The 21,148-nt window shown below is 40.7% G+C and overlaps 2 long non-coding RNA genes across 2 annotated transcripts in view; both read left to right on the plus strand.

Annotated features, from left to right (window-relative positions):
- Positions 1–3,823: 3,823 nt before the first annotated feature.
- Positions 3,824–11,898, plus strand: LOC121113370. The gene is made up of 3 exons (XR_005860973.1): positions 3,824–4,838; positions 6,035–6,189; positions 6,319–11,898. It is a non-coding gene; the product is annotated as an uncharacterized LOC121113370 (long non-coding RNA).
- A 1,197-nt stretch (positions 11,899–13,095) lies between these two features.
- LOC107053737 overlaps positions 13,096–21,148 on the plus strand; it is a 62,700-nt gene continuing 54,647 nt past the window's right edge. The window contains exon 1 of the long non-coding RNA XR_006939782.1: positions 13,096–21,004. This is a non-coding gene — a long non-coding RNA (uncharacterized LOC107053737). The remainder of the gene's footprint in view (positions 21,005–21,148) is intronic.

A 21,148-nucleotide genomic window follows, 5' to 3' on the forward strand; every position in this document is an offset into this window, starting at 1 on the left:
AATTCATAGGAAGCAGAAAAGACTGCTTTATGAAAGGCTGCCTCACAGCAACCTGCAGTTTAAAAGAAATTAACCCTTTGGGAGGTATCACTTGTTTTTCATTTCCTTGCCCCCAGCTCAGTGGAGCGAGAAAGAGACCCACTCCCTTTCTGAAACCCAACTCAAGTGCTTTGTGAAAACTAACTCAGAGAAAAGCAGCACATAAAAGTCTCGCAACTTGAATGCGTGTTTTTATCTCTGTGCCCACATTAACAATCCAATCTTTTCCAAGAATTTCATGTATTTGTACATGCTCGTCACAGTTAAGTTTATAGAACCATGGGGACTTGTAACAGATCCTTAAATATCTTTTAAGCAAGTGACTCTTGCTAAAACTGTTCAAACTCTAATCAGTTAGGAAATTGTTGGCTTCCTGTTTCAGGCCTCAGCACTAGGCTCGTGTAATTTTTGGTTGCCTTGATAGATAAAATGTGTTCGATGTAATCACCATCGATAAGCTTACCGAAGGGAAGATCCTTCTCTCTAAAATATTTTCCATTTTTTACCACAAAAGGCCTTTCTTTTTGTGCATACACATTTGAATGGAAGACTTGTTTTAGAAGAAACACCGAGAAGCCATTGCTTCTTTAACAGAAAGGAAACTCAGACAAGGAAGAGGTTAAATGATTTATTATTGTTTCTGGTAGGGTAGTAATGAGAGAGATGTGTATCCTGGCAGAAGTGACCTTGGATGCTGATGTTCTGGGCACCCTGGAGTTCCCTGGCTGCAGAGGTGTAGGACCAAGCATGGGAGAGCAGGCTGTTTTACACAGCTTTGAAATGTCTCAGGTCACAGGCTCCCACACCCCTGTAGCATACCGTGCATGCTAAAATATGCTTCAGTATCCAGCATGTCTCAGATTGCAGGGTAATGGAACTTAGTGCTGTGCTTTCTTCTGTATGAGTTATGATCCCTCACCTGAAAAATACCGTGAGATTGAATTAACTTACAGTAGGAGGAGACAAGAAGTTGTAGAAGCATTGTCACTTATGTATATCCCACTAAAATATACCTACAATATATAATAAAGGAATACACAGACTTGTACCCAGACACAAATAGAAGTCATGTTGCTGCTACTATTATTATGATTATTATTACTATCATCATCATCTAATAACAATTTGTTTTGCTTGGGAATTTCATATCTGAATTCTTCGATGAGTATTTAGGATTGTCTCTGTTCCCACGCATGTGATGCATGTGATCTGTGATTGCTGCTTAATAGTCTGCATGTGTGAAGAGCTCAGAAGCCTGGAGAGAGGTAGACAAGTAATGAGAAACCAAGGTAAATGCTTTACTGCCTTTAGAAGGGTCTTTATTGAAAACTTACTGAAGGCAATGCAAATATTCCTGTTGTATAGGGAAACTTTCTCAAAGAACAGATAGTCACCGCTACACTTAAATTCAAAACATATTAGCACATGGAGTGGTTAGCATCTATTTGCTGAACGTGGGATGAGATGAGAGCCAATTATTTAAAGTGACTTGAATAAGTTTTTTTAGATAGTTAGGATGGAAAAATTTGCTACTGGTCTTACTGATATGGGATACAGCATCATTTTATTATTAGTCTAATACTCTGTTATGTACTATAAAGTAGAGGATGCTGATACTGTGCATGATCCTGGATGAGAGTCTGACAGCATTGTTTCAACCTTCTTTTCATTGCGTTTTCAGTATGGAACATAGGTGGTTCTGTGTTCTCTTTTTTTTTAAAGATAGAATTTTATTAGGTGAGAGGAAGTTTTTATGATGTGGATATATTATATTACCAATTATTTAGCAATAGTGTGGTAGGATTCCAGAGATATTAATTAAGATTGCCCAAACACAGTGAACTATGGGTAGAAACTGTGGGAAGGAACTGGCACGGTCTGGGCTGTCCGCTCTGTTTCAGTCCCTCTGTCCTTTCAAAATATAAATAACAACAACAACAAAAAAATCACATTAATTCTCATTTTTAGCAGATTAAATTCACTTAGGTGCCCAACAGGTTGTAGCAGCTTATGCATCTCCACTGCAACAGGAAACTTTGATTTGGTTTCCAAGGAACTTGAGTTTGGGATCCTGCTAAATTAAGGTGCTAGAGTGTTAGTGGTTCTGGAAACCATTACTGAACTCTTCCATCCTTCTCCATTCAACTTCTTGCTTCTAACTTCTCTGCTTCTAATGAAAGGGATGCTTACTACCAGACATCTAAGTTGAACTGATCTGGAAAGTTACTGAGAAATGTAGTTGCAAAACATTTGATAGGAATGAAGTTTTCTCCATCAAAAGGTCTTATGTGAAAAGTGAAGACAAGTCTCTGCTTTTACTCTTCTTAAGTACTGGATGTTAGACATCAATCACTGAACTGGAAATCTAATTACATGATTATTTATCAGATGCATTTTTTCCAACTTGGAAAAAGAAAAGGCCAAGTGAAACATCAGTCCATTGGGAAACACTGTCAATTAAAGCAATTAAAAGAGGATGTGGAACTCTTAATTCTTACACTTGGCTTGAAAGGTGATTGACTCCACTTAACTCTCCCGGGTGTGGGTGTACTGGGCAGTTTTTTATTTGCTTCTTAAGATCAAATGCTTCTGATTCTTTTATGAGCCATAATTAATTTTCTTTGCATCGAACTTTGCTTATTAGGATATGGATCAAGCTTAAAATGTTTGATCAGGTTAAGCGACGCCTGTCATTTAGCATTCCCACTCATGAAGAGAAGCACTTATTCCTTCCACTCTCATAATATTCTGCAGACAGACTTTCTGACAGTTGAAGTGTAGCCAGTAAATTTATTTTCCATTAGTTGCAAATTGTACAATAATATACTAAGGTAATTACACCATAAATCTTCTTGCCACGAAGTTAGGCTCTGCGGTACACACTCATAAAATTGTGCAGCAGCAAATAAAATCCTCGTATCTGTATATATTAGTCTTGCAGAAACTTTTTCTGAGGGTGGTCTGAAATACTTCCAAGGGCAAATTGTTTTTCATAAGAGAGGAGCTATAATAATCAGAGACTTCAAAAATCAGGGTTACCGTGTAGCTGTGTACGGGTCAGAGCAAAGATTATTTTTGCCAATCTCCTCAGCTGTGCAATGTGAACTAGAATATAATATTCTCTGGATCATCCAGGATATGAGGAGCCTTAGCTGAAGATCTGAGTCCAATATAAACAGTGTTGAAGCACCTAAGCAGTCTACCCAATCCAGACATAATGCTTCTGGTTTTTGTATGCCTATAAAATGCTTTAAAGATGAGGGAAGTGCAAGCAAGAATATGTGCACTGAACGAAACAGCCACCAGTACATCTATTTTTCTTACTTCCTTTTTAGGTCACTAGATAAGGACAGAGAGATAAGCTGTCTCTCAGCACCTGAGAGCACTCAAGACCTCATCATTTACATTTACCACTGTGCTGCAAACTGTGGCAACAAGAACATGGTTTCCAGGCAGTTTTGTTCCTAAAGCCAAGGGCCACTCTGGAAGAAAAGTTGGATGTAACTTTCCAGATACATGAATTTTACAACAGAGGGGAGGGCAGCATCCCATCCCATCCCATCCCATCCCATCCCATCCCATCCCATCCCATCCCATCCCTTTTTATTTTTCCCTTTAAGCAAAACACTGTTTACGTTATTTTCAGAGACCAAGTGCTGATACAGCTCTCTTTAAACTGAAGTATTTGACCCTGCATATGTACGAACCTTTTGCTGAACAAAGAGAATGTGCTGAAAACTTCTGTACGGACCAAAGGCTGTGGAGATTGCATGTGTGCTTTGTACAGCACATGCTCTGCCCTTTTACTTCTCCAGCAGAGCTACCAGGTCCCTAGGAAGCTGAAGATCAGCTCTGCATTTAGCTATTCCATTGCCTAGCTGGATGTGCTGAGATAAGAACTTCAGGCTGAATTTAACGGAGCCCATGTCAAGAGTTCAATTTGCTACAGCCTATATGGCTTAGCAGTAAGAAGGTGTGAGATTTGCTCCCTTCCCGGAGGAATGTCCGTGTTACCATTCCTTTCTGCAGTGGCAGAGCAGGAAGTACTTTTGTCAGCATGGCATTATTGCAGCTTCCCATTCTACCAAACTCTGAGGCCATAGGCCTCTGCCAGGAATCAGGCAAAGAATACAAGTAGCCCTCAGTACAGGAACATTTTAGGGGAGAAGACTTTGCTATTCTGTGAATAATTATCTTCACATGGGCAGCATCTTTGAATGGATCTGGGGTGACTGTAGTGTGAAATGGGCATTTGACTTGCTTTCATCTGGGATCAGGACACGCAGAGGAGCACTGGAGAGAGATTTTTCCTGCACATCAGGAAACATTATTTTCACTGTATTTGGTGTGATTTTCGGTACTCAGCTATTCAGCTGTATCTAGGTGGTTAGAGACTCATCACTTATCTTTGGCTCTGAGCTGCCTATCATTCTGTTCCCTCATATGTCTTAGCTTATGGTATCATTCTGAACATTTTGATTAGGAAATTTCCCTGACTTGGAGCTGTTTCTGGTGGCAGGATTTTTGTGTGTGTCTCCTGATAGTATCTAAACCTCTTCTGTTCAGGACTCTTTGGGGCACTTGTCTTTCAAATGGCAATTACTATGTCTTGTCTGATTCAGAGATCTCTCAAAACCCTGATCTGACATTAGATCCTAAGAAACTGCTTGTTCCCTGATACCTGAGCATATTCTTTCATGAATGCCTTAGTTTTCTTTTTCTTCCTGCCAGGGAAGAAAACCTGAGAAGACCACATGCATGTCCATGTAGAGCACTGTGGACATCATTGATCACCCTGTGTAAGTTTGTAGGGAATTTTTTACATATGTCTAATCTGCCTGTTGCATTCTATATTTATGAAATCTCTGGGATAGTTTCAGACAAATATGAATGTGAGCTTTGTTTTCAAGAATAAATGCATCCAGGATAGGAGCACTAACCTAAGCATTATGCTTGTACCATGCTGAAGAACACCATGAAAGACATCGGGGAAGTGATGAACAGAATCTAAGCAGTTTCTGTACTTCTGTCCATACATAAATCACAAATGAGTCTTAAGCAGCTTTTCATTCACATTCTTCTCCATCTCTAGAGTCAGCACGTATTTCGCCTGGTTATAGATCTCACCCCATCACTGGACATACTAATGTCACTTTGAATCTTCCAAGATTAATGACTTTCCTAAAAATTAAAAAAAAAAAAAAAAAGAAAAGAGAAAAGAAAAAAAGAAAAAAGAAAAAAGAATTATTCAGTCAGTCTATTGGATATGCTGAGGAAACTGCAATGTGGATGGAGCTGTGAAGAGATTAAACTTGACAGTCACAGTGCTTTTGTGACCTACCTCTCCGATATACCCTCTTGCTGATGGAAGAGTGAAGCAGGGCATTTTTTGGAGTTTAGAAGAAATGAACATTAGCCCCTCTTTCCCTGAGATAACTTCCTTCAAATCCACTTGTATTTTTTTGTTTCTCTGCTTAGGCAAGTGTATGTGATTGTGCTCTACTGAGTTTGTACTCAGTAGAGTACTGCAGATAGAGTGCACTGCAGGTATAGCAGTGGAGGGAAACTGAGCTGAATTTTGCATATTTTTCTTTGATGTGATATTTTATCAGATGGCTTCTACTTGTTCCCTAGATATTAAAGATGCAGAATGCTCATTTTAATGGCTCAAATCACCTGCACAAAATTTCCAGCAACTCTTAAACCAGCAAGCCAAATCTTGTGGATTAGTTTGATGTAAGGAATGAGATTAAGAAAAACCTCTCTAAAATTGTCAAACAAGTAAATGCATATGAATTTCCTCCGATAAACATCTGCAGGTCCTTTCGGAATAGCCAGACTTATTACAAATGCTATAAAGATACTACTGAAATTAAGTGGTAGGAAGAGAGAAACGAAAACATAGCTATTAATCTTTGTGCATCTAAAGATACCATGAAGAAAAAGGTTTTGGGAAATAAATGTTATTGTCTCTGGTTCTCGTTTTTTTATTCAGAGATGGGTCAAGGCCTCCTCACCATGTGAAGTCCATGCGCTGCTTTACTTTCCAAATCTGGATCCAGAGATGCCAAACCAAACCATTCACTGCACACCTTGCCTTGCTGTAATTTACATTTGGCATCAGGATGCAGATGTACCAACTCTTCCCAAGTAAGACAATATTCATCATTCCATTGTTAAATATTCCTTGTGTTTTTGGTTTCTTGCAGTACACATCCTACCAGATCATTAAACTATCATTTCTGTTGTGTTTCTATGAGATTTTCCTTTTTCCTGCAGCTTTTGAAATGAATGATGATGATGGACTTCATACAAAAAAGCATCTATCTTTTAAACTCCCACAGCTCCCCTGAGCCTACAGAACTGTTAAAAGTAAATTTAAGGCCTTTATCTTACCATCAATTCACGAAGACTGGCAGCGGTGTTTACGTGGAGTCCACAATGTGCCACCAGGTATGTGTTATTGGTGTTAAAATCTGAACTACTTTCTCACCAGTCCAATTTGCTGTACTGTCCAGGCTTTATGGTAATCCAGATCAATTCTGTACAATGAGGGGAGATCAAAGTTATTGGTTTTTTTTTTCTTTTTCTTTTTTTTTTTTTCTATTAGCTTTGAGGAATAAATGTTTAGTGGGCAAGGAAGCTATGAAATTTTGCTTTATGAAAATGAGTTTTCTCTGTCTTGTCTTCTTTCTTAGAATTTCACAGGTATTAAGCATGAGACTCAATTTGTATTCTAGATCCATAACAAAATTCAGCTGAATGAATGAGTACTAAACAAACTGAGATTGACCATTTCTTAAAAAAACACAGAGTGAGATGCCCACAGATGAACCAAAGCTGTTTCAGACATATTTTGTAATATCCTGGCGATTACAAGAGCAGGCATAAGTAAGGGAGAGGATTGTCTGGGAATGGTGGAACTTCATTTTAGTGGTAGAGCTTTTTCCAACCACCCCAAGCATTTCCCAGCCTCATGAAAGGCTTTCAGAAGGTTATTCCATTTCGTGTGCGTATTGTTTCATGTCCTGGTTGTTTCTATAGGGATAATACAGGGACCTTCCAATGAGAAGTGACACATTAGCAAGGGTTGAGAGGGATGAAGAAGGTTCACACTAACGATCTCTAACAATCAACAGCATTAAGAGCTGGAATAAACATTCAGGCTGTACTGCACCTTGATCCTTGATATGGGCTGCTCACCCCTCATGCAAGTGACAACCATTCAGGAAGCACAGAGGGAGAGACTATTCTTCTTTAACAGACTTCCCTAGCCATAGATCTTAGTCACAGAAAGGAATTCCAGGAAGATGTAGGGCATTCTGGGGAAAAGATAAGAAAAAAATGAAAGGGAGAAGGAAAGAAAAATGAAAGAAGGCTATGGCACTGAGACAATCTGTGCAGGAAACCTGCAGAAAACTACCACAGCTAGCACTGGGACTTCATGCTAATGTAAATATCAATTTGCATGCTTGAATTTGAAAACTTACAGCTGCTTTGTTCAGCAGAGTTTGTACAGTCACACTCTCTCTGTGTGTGCGTCTTGTACTTCTGAGTGTATTAGCTAGTAGCTAAATCAGATGAAGGGGTCCAGGACAGTAAGACTTGGGATAATTCAATTCCCATGAGGATTTTGGAACATAACCGCTACAGATTGTGCCAAAGTGAAAACTAAGCACTCTGAGAAATTCTATTTGTTCCCTGGTTGTACATCACTTACAGGATATTCTCAAAAGAAATGAGGAGACCACAGGAAATGCTTTTAAGCTGATATGCCGGAGGCTTAGAGCCGCAATAGTTTTCTGATATGGGCTAAAGTCGCTTCAGAGTGCTTCGATGGTGTAGAAGTGCTACTTCTGAGATGACTTAATCCAAACTTTTCTACATTGCCTACATTCTGCCTGGTAAAAGGTATCATAAAGACAGAACAAAGCAAGAGAACAGCCTCCACTGGAGATACGTACGTAACATCAGGGATGAAGCACAGGTAGAACAAAACCCACTGTGCAGCATTAAAATTAAATGGACCACAGCCTTAATGGAGTGAGTCATATCCACAGTCCCTAAACTGCAGCCAGGGAGATGGGTTGGTCAGTGAGCAGCTACGGTCTTTCTGCACTCATTATTATTTGAGCTCAGTCATAGCTGAAGATCGTTGCTGTCTGCACTGTGCAAACCTGAGAAAAAACAGATTCCACCTCATGGAGGTAAGTACATCCTGCTGTTTGCTTAGGTTTTTTGGTGTTTTTTTTTTAATTGCACCTGTCACTGTTTCCTCATCTTTTAGTCTGTTGCCTCCAGGGAGAAAAGGAAAATATTAAATATCTCATCATAGGCAAGAGAGAATAATTCAGAGATATTTTCACCTCAGTACAAGACATCAGGGTTGGTTCTTTCTTGGTAAATAGCATCAGATCCCTCAGGGTATGGGGAAAGATGCAAGGAAATCTCAACTGTTGATTGAAAATCGAGCTGAGAGCCCTTCTCTGGCATGGATTGATTTCAGAGGATCCAAGGGGTTAGTAGGAACCGAGGAGTGAGGTTTGGGGAGCTCATCCAATCTCCATGTGGACAGAGAGAAGGAATAAGGGGAGCCCTGGGGCTGAGCTTTCCACTGAGTCTCCCAGAACCTGTGAAAATCTGATCTCCAGAAATGGACAAACCAACCAGGTGCTAGAATGGCAGCAAAGCTGCAACAATGGCTGCATGCTGAAGTTTTCTCATAGTGAGTGATGCCTTTATTTTGCTATAGAAAGTGTTTTAGGAAGGCTGTGAAGTGGAGCTGAGAGCTGGCTTGGCCCTCTAACAGATCTGCAGACTCAGACTATTCAGGGGACACAAGGGTACTAATCAGCAGAAAGCCCTGAGGTAGCAAAATTTGCTTGTTTATCCTACTTCATGATACAAGAATTCCTAACTGACAAAAGCTTTGGAGGAGACTAATTTATTCGTTTGGACCTTTCATATAGTTAGCTCAACTGCTGTCTGCTAGAACCTGGAATGCTGTTATTGAAAATGTTGAGGTATTTCTTATGTTCTTCATTACATGAAACCACAAGTGATGACAAATCCAACAATCAACCAGTCTTTTATCATTATGCAGCATTATGAAAATCTCCTCTCCATTTGGATAGGCCAATAGTGCCATTGATTGTACTGATCTATTACAGTTGGCGCCAGACTTATGATTCTTTAAACCGCAGGAAGATTATCTTGGTTTCCTTTCAGCTGCATAATTTGTTTCTTCCCACTCACTGCAAGAACACATTTGGGACTACCTGGCTTTCTACCTTCGAATATCACATCAGGTTTGCTTTCTTGTAGGAACTCAAGAGATTTTAGTTTTCTGTGAAGGCCAGTGGCAGGATTCAAATCAGTTTAGATCCCAAGATGAAGCATAAAAACCTCAAAAAACATAATGTAAAAGGAGGAGTCTACTGTAATGAACATGGCTCTAGATCTAAGGAAGATTAAACCGTGCCTCTCAGTGTGCTGGTGGACCACACCTCTCTAACATGGTAGTAAGAACAGGTTGCTTATACCTGTTGTTTTAGTGACAAAGACAGAGAAATATGAAAGCATCTAAGTTGCTTGGAGCTGTAGTGCAGAGAGGTCAAAATCACTGATGACATCTATTCCCTTTGTATTTAATACCATGTAAGGGCAGGAAGTGTTAAAGTCTGAGTTAAAAAGTGACAGTAATAGCCAATCGGAGAGACAACCTGAGAGGGGATCAGGTCTGACCTGATTTAAATAGATAAACTGTGGAATATTTTAGGGTCTGTTCTGGTTTTGCAAAAATAAGCATCAGCTCAACAAAACAAAAGAAAAAATGCACAACCCCAAACCTTTACAAAAACGATGAGAAGGCTTTAGTTTGAAACCCTTGTGTAGCTTTTCTGTGTGTGTTGGAACATGGACCTAATGTGCATTGGGGCATTTAAGTCTTTGCCACCAAGCTGATCCATCCAGATCTTGCAGTGGCCTGCACTAGCCACCCAACCAGCAAGGGAAGATCATTATGGCATGAACGGGCTGCAGGCAAACAGCATAACAGAGAGGAAAAACAAGCTAATGTACACCCTAAGGCTTTGAGAACTCCTAATAGTTGGTGTGTTTTCACATTTATCACATGGGAAAATTATAGAGGTTCCTCGGGAGGTATTTTCACACCATCACGATGTTGTCCTGGTCTGGTGTCATGCTCTAGGGGCTACGTCTGGTTGTGAATTGAGGTGTGCCTCATGATTTTGGACGTCTGCAGGCTTCCAGGGATTTGGACACACCCTTCACCTGGAGACATCTGCTTGGAGCAGGTGGTGGAGACAGAACTGGGCTTTCTGCTGTTTGCTGCTGCTCTACTGTCCAGACTGCCTCAGAGCATCAGAATGTGATGCTTCCCCATGGTAATATTATCCAGTATTAAGAACCTAGTAATATTATCCAATATTAAGAACCTGGGAGACTTCATTTAATGATGTCATCTCACATATTCTGGCAGAATATTATATGAGTAAAATAATCAAAGCGTATTTTGTGGCACACCGATATAAAATGCAATGACAGATCTATAGCAATATGATGGCTAATTAAGGGTGAAACTTTCAAGAAACCAGCAATGGCTAGAACCATCTTCCAGTGGTAACATGACTGTTTCCTTAGGGCCTTCCGTTGTCCAGTGAACTTGATCTCTTTTAGGGTTGTTTATGTATTTAGGTCTTTGAAAAACTTCTGGCAACTTTCTTTTCTGTTGTGGTTAAGCAGATGCATTAAGTGCCAGAGGGCAATAAAATTAAAGAAGTCAATAGCAAAGAAAGGCAACCATTAATCTTATTTGGCATCTACAAAGCATCTAAAACTGAAATGGACTTTACACAGACATAAAATGCAGTTTGTGTGACAAAGCTCTTTGCAGATTGCACGTGGACCTAGTGTCTTTTCCTGCTTGGAATACCAAGAATCTGGATTTCACTTGATAACCTGGTGCAATGTACTAGATTGCAACTGTGTAACTCTGGAAAGCACTTACAAAATAGCCTATTCTGAGGATTTCAGAACTCTGTTTAAAATTAAGCACCTTGTAAAACTGTTAGAAATTGGAAGTTCTGTTTTTCTGGCTGCTGGGTGCTGAAAACTTCTGAATATCTGGCAGTGGCAAAAAGTGAATAAGGCAATTTTCTTGAATTGGTGCCTGAATCTACTAAGTTTGTGAGCACTCCCAGGAAACACGTCCAAGGATTTATCTGAGAATCAGCACATCACAAGATCCTCTGGGAGCCTTCCTTCAGTCCTTCATAGATTGTATGGCTCCAGCCAGCTGGATGTAAGTCATTAAAGCTCCTTATTCTACCCATTAGTAGATTCATTAATATTTCTCTGCAACTTGGGACACAACATTTCTCATGCCAAGCTTAGGAAAGTTTTCTCTTCATCTAATTTTGACTTAGAAACAGTTATAAGGACCAAAAGCTCACCACTGAGAGGAGGAAAAACTTTTTGTAAAATTTAAGTCTGCAGAGTCTGTCATTCGTGGTAGAAGAATTTCACTTCAGAGATTAAAGTCTTCCACAGAAATGTTGACTGTAGGGGTATTTAACTCTTGTCATTGGGCCCAGTATTCCTCTCTGAAGCTTATTAACCTATTAGAAGCAAGGCAACGAGCTTTTCACGGCAGGCCTCCTGAAGAAAAAAATACAAAGCACATCTCCTAGGAGCTGAGAAACTGGATAAACATGGTGCTAAATTGTCCCTATGCTCCAGAGATGGGTACAACTAGAAGGCTGCCAACTTAAGCACAAATAATCATTTTTGGGTTGAAAAACACAATCAGTATATTCTTTCATATACACTTAGATATACTTTTATTCTTTATATGTATATATGTATGCATATATTATATATACACATGTATATATAAAAAATGCTAAATGTCATATAAGTATACATAAACATATATTTTAACAGCAACATCTGGGTTCTCAGGAGAGTTTGTGGACTTACATTTGCAGAATTTTTCTGTAAACCTGAGGGGAAAAATAAAACAACTTCAACTATTTGATTCCTCCAAGAAAAAATACTTCAGTGCTGAAACCAGCTGGAGTGCTAATTGTTCTCTGAAATGTTGACTTGGTTACTTTTCTGAAAGCAAACAGTAAGCAGTGGCTCCTCATTACTTACCATGTGGTAATTCAGCCTTGATGTCAGAGGTTAAGCATTTGCTTTTTGCTCTTCAACATATGTGAGAAAACTCATTAAGTAGATCTTTTTTTTTTAATAAAGGTCCGTCATTGCTAAGAGGAATTTATGGAAGAAGCAAACTAGGGGCAGCAGGAACAAGCTCAGAGCCCTGCAGGGTGTACACTGTATTGCCAAAGTCAATATTGCCTTTCTGTACACAAAACAAGGAGCCCTCAGGCTCCAAAAACAAGTACAAAAACTCCCTTTCTGCAGGTTTTTGTTTTAGCTTTCCATCTGGGATACAATGTTCTGATTCTTGCATGAACAGCAGCACTACTGGAATTTGACTTTCTCTTCAACATTTTCTACCTACTTAGATATTTGTAGCATTTCTCCACTGATCAGAGGTTAACTTCTTGTCCTCTGGTTCTCTTGTGTTTATACTCACTGAAAGATCTGTACAACTATCAGTGATGTCTGTCTCGACAGTGCAGGACTGGAGCTGTGGTGTAGTATAGCTGATAAGCCAAACCTGCTAATTGAGAAAGATAGGGCTTTATGGCCAGAGGGGCTACCATAAGGATAGGATGGGCAATGGCCCATGGGGACAGTTGAGGAATTGACAGAGTCCATCGGATCCCATGTATTTTGAGCTTTGTTGTTTGGAGGTCTTTTGGGGGCACCACGGGGTCTAGCTGCTGAAGGTGTGGGTTTATGGGACGATTGCTAGGCCTCTGGCACCTTGCCCAGGAAGAGCTTCTGTGGACAGTGTCTGGAGCCTTCAGCTGAGCAAGTGCTGCCACTGGCTCTTAAATTGCAGCCACATTTCCTCCTGTGAGTGGCAGCATTAGTAATGATGAGCAGAGGCTCTTCTTGTCATTCCGCTACTTGCCACATCTACCCTCAGGCTTTCATCGCTGGTCTTCAACAAGTGGGCTTGATCTGAGCATGAGGTAAACAGTGGCTGTCAGAGAGACTTGTGACGCACTGCCAAGTCAGGACAGGGACTTTTCTGGCCTTCCATGCCAAATTCCTCAATATATTAGATGTGGCTCCTCAAAGAATGAAAATTCAGAGGACCAAAATACACATCGTTCCATGTCTCCTTGCTTCTCATAATGCTTCTCCAACATCGTATACACCTTTCTTCCTCTGCCTCAGCTCAGAATTCTTTGTTCTGTTGAGACTTCTGCATAGCTGAGGACTTCAAAGCCTCTGCTTAATTTGTGTTTGTACTTCTAAGTACTGAATGAAGGTGTTTGGTGGAGGCAGGTTCTTTCGAAGTATTTGTGTATAAACATGAAAGTTACAACCTTCTGCTCCTTGCTGCTTTCATCTTTTCAGGCTCAGAGATAAAAATGTAGTTGAGTTTTTGGACTTTACAGAAAGTTTTATTAAAAGAATGACTCAGGCTCAGAAGTTCTGCTGAGCTCCTTTTCTTTTTCTCCATCTCTTGCCTTTTTTTTTTTTTTTTTTTTTTTTTTTTTTTTTTTTTTAATTTCCCTTGTTACTTTCTCCTGCAATCGAGCACTGGTATCAGGCTGTTTTGGTAGATGCCTTGTTGCACTGTTGCTCTGTGGGGCACCGGGGCTGTGTACCTGGCAGCTTCTTTTGTTATAGACCCCGAATCTGACCACTGCACAGCTCCTGTCACCACTGATGAGGGTGAAGGTGTGAAAAACTGAGTGTTTCAGCATCATGTTGCCAGTTCTTCTCCAGATTGCCATGGAGAGACACACTAAGGATGCCTTTCCATTGACAACAGAGGGAACACAGATGACTAACTTCAATATTGGCTTTTCAGATCTTTTTTTTCCATATTTGAGAGGTAGTTGAGCTCAAGAAATCTTTCAACACAAAGGTGAGAATTGGAGCAGGAATGGCAATGATCTTTTTGTACACAGAAACATGACTTTGAACACCCCACGTCATCCAGCAACGCAGAAATAACTTCCCTCTCTGGTTTTCAGAAGGTTCCCAGCTTCCTTTTCTTTCTCTCTTTTCGGGTGGTTTGTCTACTTATATGAGGTTGCATTCTTATATTGATGCCAACTGTAAAGTAGCACTGGCATGTAAAACAGCACAGTATTTCAACTGTTGACACTTATATGCCTAGGTTATAGTGCCTGGTAACTGTAAAGATGTTAATGATAAAACCAGAGTAGGATCAGGGACTCACGAGTCTATGCATTTTATTCACTGCATCACAGAAATAGAGCAGTGTTATATATGGAGGTCAGTGACATACAATACTTATTTTGCTGAACCTTCCATTAGTCCCAATTTTCTTTTCGTCTTCCAACCAAAATCTCAGCAATGAGTGTCCTAGTTGCAAATATCATCTCTTTGGAGAAAGAGGAAATTATCAGACATCAGGATATTTGTGAGTGAATCACCCTAGTTACTTGTAGGATGAGCCTCATACGCATATGGCTCCTCTTGGAAGCTTACTTGCTTGACTTGACTTTTGTGTCAGCTGGAATCTGATAAGTTAACTGTTAATGACTTGTACCAGTGCAATTGTTGGTCTTCCACCACTCATTCCTTATGAAATATTGTCAAAAGTTTACTGCTCCAAAAGCTATACAGAGCTATACTTTTATCTTTTTTCTAATGCTGAGCACAGTAGCTATAATATAACCTTTCTGTGCTTGCAATAAACCTCACTGAACTCCATTACAACAAATCTCAGTGCTTCACTTCAAGCACTTAATTTGTACGTAGAGAAACAAACAAACAAACAAAAAATCCCAACTAATATCCTGCAAAGTGATTAACTCTTTTGTGTTATTGCCAATGTGACATTCATCCACAGACATCCCATATTTCCTGGGATTAAAATACTGGCCATGCTAATTAGAATGGGCCAAGGATGTAGGATATCAGGCAGAATTTGCAGCACTTTCCTTTTAATGAATATTTTAATGAGGATTTTCCATGTTCAAGTTCTATCACCTGTACTGACATGAAAGTGCAGTGCAAGCTTTCTTTTGAAGTCCACTAGGATTTCCTTAAAGTTATGGTCAGATAATTTCATTGCTTGCAACTATCATCTCCCAGGTGAGAGGAGTCAATTTCCTGCATACATTTGTGCAGACCATTTCCAGCAAATGTTGTTTAAGATATCCCTTTTTATTCTGCATTACAAGATGCTGGAATCACGGCAGCTTTCAATTTCTGCAGTTCAGCTAAGAGTAGGTAAGTTCTTTAAATATGTATTAGTATAAATTCAATATATATTGATGTAAAAAATGCTGGTTGGTTACTTGGTACCTGTGACCCTCCCTTTGCTATCTGCTGTTACAAAATCCTTAGAAATCTGAGTTGTTGTTGAAAGAAATGCCATTGAGATTTTTTTCTTCCCCATTGATTTTTCTGAATTCCTCACATTGCACTTGGTTGAAAATCTCTGTGGTCTCCGGGGTTTGGGGCATGAAGGATTTGTAAGCCTGTAAATCAATGTGATGCTCAGCAGAGGTACTGCAATTCCTCACTGAAGCCCACCTCCTCTCTGACCTCAGTCAGCGTCTGGACAGCAGTCAGTCATATAGGGCACATTAAAGGATTAAGGCCTTAATGACAATTTTTAAATGTCATTATTAAATGGGGACTTCCATCCTGCAGAACACTTGAAAAATAACATTTGTAAATGTTTCCTGAGCACCGTATTCCCTTTTACATTATTTCATCTATTTGCATGCTAGTAAGAATTCATCTTCCTTTCTACTCAGTCTCTGCTTGAGCAGTTCAACAATGAATTCACAATTCTGAGTTTTGTGCTGTCAAGATTTTACTTATATTTTTAAAAAATAATATCTCAATAATTAATTACAGATAAATTATTGACAAAGCAGCAGCAGATGCAAAGGATGAGTGCTCTGTATCTGAGAAGCTTTTCAAGCAGTTATCTTTGCAATAGCACTGATCTATATACATTTTATACTCTCTTTTCAGAAATAAATCCGCAGCTCGTCTGGCATTTGTTGCTTCATGTGATACTACAAACTACTGAGAAAAATCAGCATTTCATCTCCAAGTATTTCCTTAACCAATATACATGTCTGTTAAAAATATCTCCTAAGAGAAAAATACACCAGTGTATCTACACTTTGCTTCTCTGAAGAAAGCTCTGCATATTTAGGGAGCATAGCTTTGCTATCAGAGACACTGTCAAGTTAACTACAGATACATAATTCTGAAATGTTCTGCTCGTTTAAAAATGTCTGAATGTTCATATATCATTAGTAAGAATACTGCAGTTAATTAGTTACATAGTTAGTTCAAAAATGTTGTTGAAGCTTCAGTGCCAGCTAAAAGAATGTTTTCAGGCTCTTTTCTCAGCTTTGTGAGTTTCTGTGCAACTCTAAGCCTCAGTAAGTTTTTGGGTATGCAGTGTTAATCTGAAGTAATGTGAGTTATGCCGACTCCCTCTTGAGCTACTGACCCAAGGCTGGAAGGCACCTCCGGAGTTATTCATTCCAACCTCCTGCCCGAGGTGGGTTCAATGCCAAGTGCAGGTCAGGTTGCTCAGGGCTTTGGGCTGAGTATGCAGAGTCCACAGACTTTCTGGTTCCTTGCTTCAGTGCTTAATCCTAATGAAGAGCTTTTTTTTTCCTCATGTCCTTGTGATTATTGTCCCTCACCCTTTAATTGTGCTTCTACAGGAGAAGCATGGCTGCCTTTTCTGTAATCTCCTTTCAGGTAGCGAAAGAGAACAACCCAATTCCTCACCAGCTTTCTCAACTCCAGTCTGAGCATCCCTAGTGCTTTCAGCCTCTCTGTGTTCAGGATGTGCTCCAATCCATGCTGATGGACTTTGGCTGGGCTCTCCCCCAGGATGTCAGCAAACCAAGTTATATCTTGTTGGTCCCATCAGGTATGAGTGTGCACACTTGCTGTAACTCAGGTGGCGCACACACCGGTCTGGTAATCTGTGATAACCAAGCAATGCTAACCAGTTCCAGAAACATGCATAGTTTTCTTCCAGATCTCCAAATCAGACTGTATCAATATACTCTGCTACTTCGTATCTCTGCAGAGAAATGGCTTTGAAGGGCTAAGTGTGGCAGACAGAGTCTTCCTCTTTAGCATGAATGTAAAATATTTAAGAGTTTAGACTAAGGAAGTAATTTCAGGGCCTAGTTCACCATTACAGCTCTCCTCATGAAGAATCCATCTTCAAAGAGATACTCCAAGGCCAGGGATGCCAAAAAGTATATTTCCATTGACTTCTGCACACTTTGATTTCTGTTCTAAAGACAATCCAATTTTCAACTAAGCTATCAATTGCATTTGGTGGAAAACATGGGCCAATTTCCCATTTCATCTACCTCAAGGAGAGAGGGCTGCACAGCTGGACTTCTGTTTTCATGAAGCAGAGCATAAAAACCACGCTTCTTGTTAACAACACCAAGAGCTCTGCATGGGGAAATGAGCTGCCTTCGGAAAGGCACAACTCATGTTTTAGCCTCAGAATCCTTTTCTCTTCTAAAGGTCGCAGTGCAATTTTAAACTCAGAATATTGCAATGCATTTAAATGTCTGAAATCTAGGGTAAAGAAGATTTACTAATATGAAATAGAAATGAAGGAATCACATCTACCTTCCTTCCGCCAGAACTGACTCATCCCAGGAATAACAATTTCAAGCACTGGGAAAATAAAAGTGGCCTTTTGGTGCCGTAACCTTAAACTTGAGACCTTGCTGCTCCTCACTGTACAGAGGGGTGATAGCCTCTGTAATAAGAGGGCTGTGTTGGTGCATGAGGAGAGAGCTGTGGGTTTGTTTATTGTGACTTTAACAGGTGACTTTCAACACTGTCCACTGTCATTTCCTCATAGGCAAACTGACAAAGCATGAGGCAGGTAAGTGGAAAGTGATATGGGAAAAAACTGGCTGGACAGAAGGCCTGGAAGTACATTGTATGATATTGGGTATTCTATAGAGGTCATTAGGAACTGATAAATCCTTAATACTGCTTTGAGAGAAATTCAGAGCAAGACTTTATGGTAACTGAGAACATTTTTTATAGCACAAGATTATGATAGACATATATTAATTTTTCTCTATGAAAATTCAAGCTTTTATACAAACAATATTTTCCAAGGAAATACTTTGTTGAAGTATTTGGATCTTACATATAAACATACCAGTTGTTCTATCTATAGGACATTAAAAAACAGCAAAATACCCTCATGACTATATTTCCTTAATAAAAAAATTGATGAAATTGTAACTACGTAAGCATGGGTGTATTGACTTTTATTCCTAACACAGATTTAACTGCAAAGGCCTGGTAAAATAGAGATCAAAGCATCTACCAAGCTGCTCACTTAGCTCTGTAAAAGCACATACTTAGAAGACATAAGAAAATGATAGTAAATAGAGATTTACAATGTAACTTGTAATGGAAATGTAATTGGGGGTTCACTGTACTAAATCCTGTTGAGGAGAAAAAGCCTTGGACTCTGCCTGGAGAGAGAACAGGATGAAAGACAGAGTTTTATTGCACTTTTGCCTAAAGAGAAGGTGAATAACCGAGTCACACCAGAAATCTGAATCAGTACTGAATATGAAAGCTGGATCTGATTCCTCATCTGATGTCCTCATGCTAAAACAGTCTTTCCTTGTTTTATAAAGGGAAGGGGAAAAGCTATATTCCAAATTACCTCTGCACTATGCACTTGAATTAAGGAACATAAAGGAGTGTACTGCACTGTGCAAGCAGCAGTGGACTGGCATGAAGATAGATGGTGTCTGAGATGAGATGGGGTGAAGAGAAGAAGCAAGAGGGTTTTCTCCATTGCAGTGAGTCATGTAAAGCAAGAAAGCACAAGTAAGCTGAGGATTTTTTCCTTTCTTTTTCAGCTGCCACAAAGAAGCCATCTCAATACACACAATTAAAGCAACCTGGACTCCTTCTGTGCACAGGGAGCGATTGTTTCTTGCTTGCAGAGGGAAATGCACACACACGTGCAGGCACACACTTAAGAATGGTTAAAAAATGTCATATTTGACTTCCTGGCCCGCTTGACAATTCTCTTCAAAAATAGCCCTCATGGCTGCAGGCTGGCAGAGCTGCTCCTGCCCTGATTTAAATGACAAAACTCAATTAGAGTTTGAATCTGTTGCACTGAAATGGAATTGTCTCTTGCAGGCAGAGCTCGGTCACGGATGCGACGTCGGGAGCTGTGGAGGCTGTGCCTGTGGGGAGGGCAGGCTGGGGAGCCTCTGAGCTCCTCGGAGCATGGATTTCCCATCTGCTGTTGCTCTGAAAAGGGAACTCCATTGCTGTTCTCCACATGTATACAAGGACCTGCTGCTTCTTGTCAGCTTTTTCTGTCTGACCACCTCCATGCTTGAGGAAGCCCAGGGGTGGCAGTGACCTGAACTCGACTATGTTCATGAGGACAACCTCCCTTAGATTTGCCCCTCTGGCTTTGTACAAACCTCTTTCCCCTCCCAGGCACTTGTGATGATTTTGGCTGAGCTGGAGCTAAGGCAGTGGCAAAATGTTTGACTTTCTGGTAACAAGTTCACTACAGGAGATTCCCCAATCCCTCACTGCAGTCTCATATCTCTCCTTGTCCCACAGCAGGCTATTTCCAGACATGGAGGGAGGCACTTCAATACTGCCTCTGCTCCTTGTAGATCTGAGCTCACCTCAGCATTTTTCTCATCAGCATGCATTGAGATGTATGTCTAGGAATCAATGACTGCCCCATGCCTCTCTTATCTGGGATCTCAGCCTAACCCTGGTCTATAAGTCACTTGTGTTAAACTGTTCCTCATAAATAGCAGCTTCCAGCATGTCTTTCATCTGTAGCTTGTATTTGTGTGTGAGAGGCAGAAAACAGGTCTAATTTATTTCAGTGCAGCTGGCTCCTCTGATCTGCCACCTGGAGACTCAGCTGACCAGGATGTGTGTCCTGGCAAAGGGGCCAGGACTCTGCTCCGTCTGGCTGTGCCTATCTCTGCACTGGCCATGGGGCAAAAGTACCCCTCACCCATCCCTCAGGAACCTGCTGGACCCACCTGCAGTTGGTGCTGTGGACCACAAGAAGGATGCACTTCTCCAAGCAGCGCAGCAGACTCCAGTGATCCTCTCCCAAGACTTGCAGTACAGAGATTTAAATGAATTTATGGAGAAAGACGAGGAAAATGGCTCATGCGTTGGTGGGATGGAGTGGCAGGCAGGCAGGGCCTGCCAGTAGATGCCTGACATACCTGGGGTTGTGTATGTCCCTTGATGAACGTCAGAGCTCCTCAGTGAGGAGGGAAGTTGTTCTCACCGGAACAAATCCCACTGAGATGGGCAGAGGAGATTTACCCTGGACTACTCTTTTTTTTCTAGAGATAAAATCACCTCAAGTGCAATATAGGAGGGGTCAATGTGAAAATGAGCCAATTCACCCCTGCGCTGTCCCAGGAGAGGACAAACTCTTCATTTTAACCTACGAGGATGTGCCCTAGGGCCTACCTGCTGCTGTCTGACCTTCCAGACAATCAAAAATCAACTCAAATCTCAAGACCTGGCTAGCTCTCTTGGAGACTCTGAATGAGAGACGGGGTAGATAAACTCAGTGTGGTATTTTCCCTCTTTGCATACTCCTGGAACTACAAAACCAGTTAAAAGGAAGAGAGTGGACTAGCCAAGAAACAGAAACAGTGAAACAAAGCCCTGGCTGATGTCCAGTTCCACGTGACAGGTAGGGCAAGTTGTGTGCCCAGCCCCCTTCATGCAAGTGGACGGATCCCCGACGAGCACCTCTCCTTGGCCAGGACGTGGTGTGAGTGATCCTACTATAAACTTTTTGACAAAGCTCCTTGGGAACCGAGCTCTATGAAAAGATATGAGAAAAATCAGCTAAGCCTTGATGGCAGAAATGAGAACACCCCATCCCTGCTCAGGCTGCAGCTCCTGCAGCAGAAGT

This window comes from Gallus gallus, chromosome 6, assembly GCF_016699485.2.
Source record: "Gallus gallus isolate bGalGal1 chromosome 6, bGalGal1.mat.broiler.GRCg7b, whole genome shotgun sequence".
Classification (NCBI taxonomy): domain Eukaryota; kingdom Metazoa; phylum Chordata; class Aves; order Galliformes; family Phasianidae; genus Gallus; species Gallus gallus.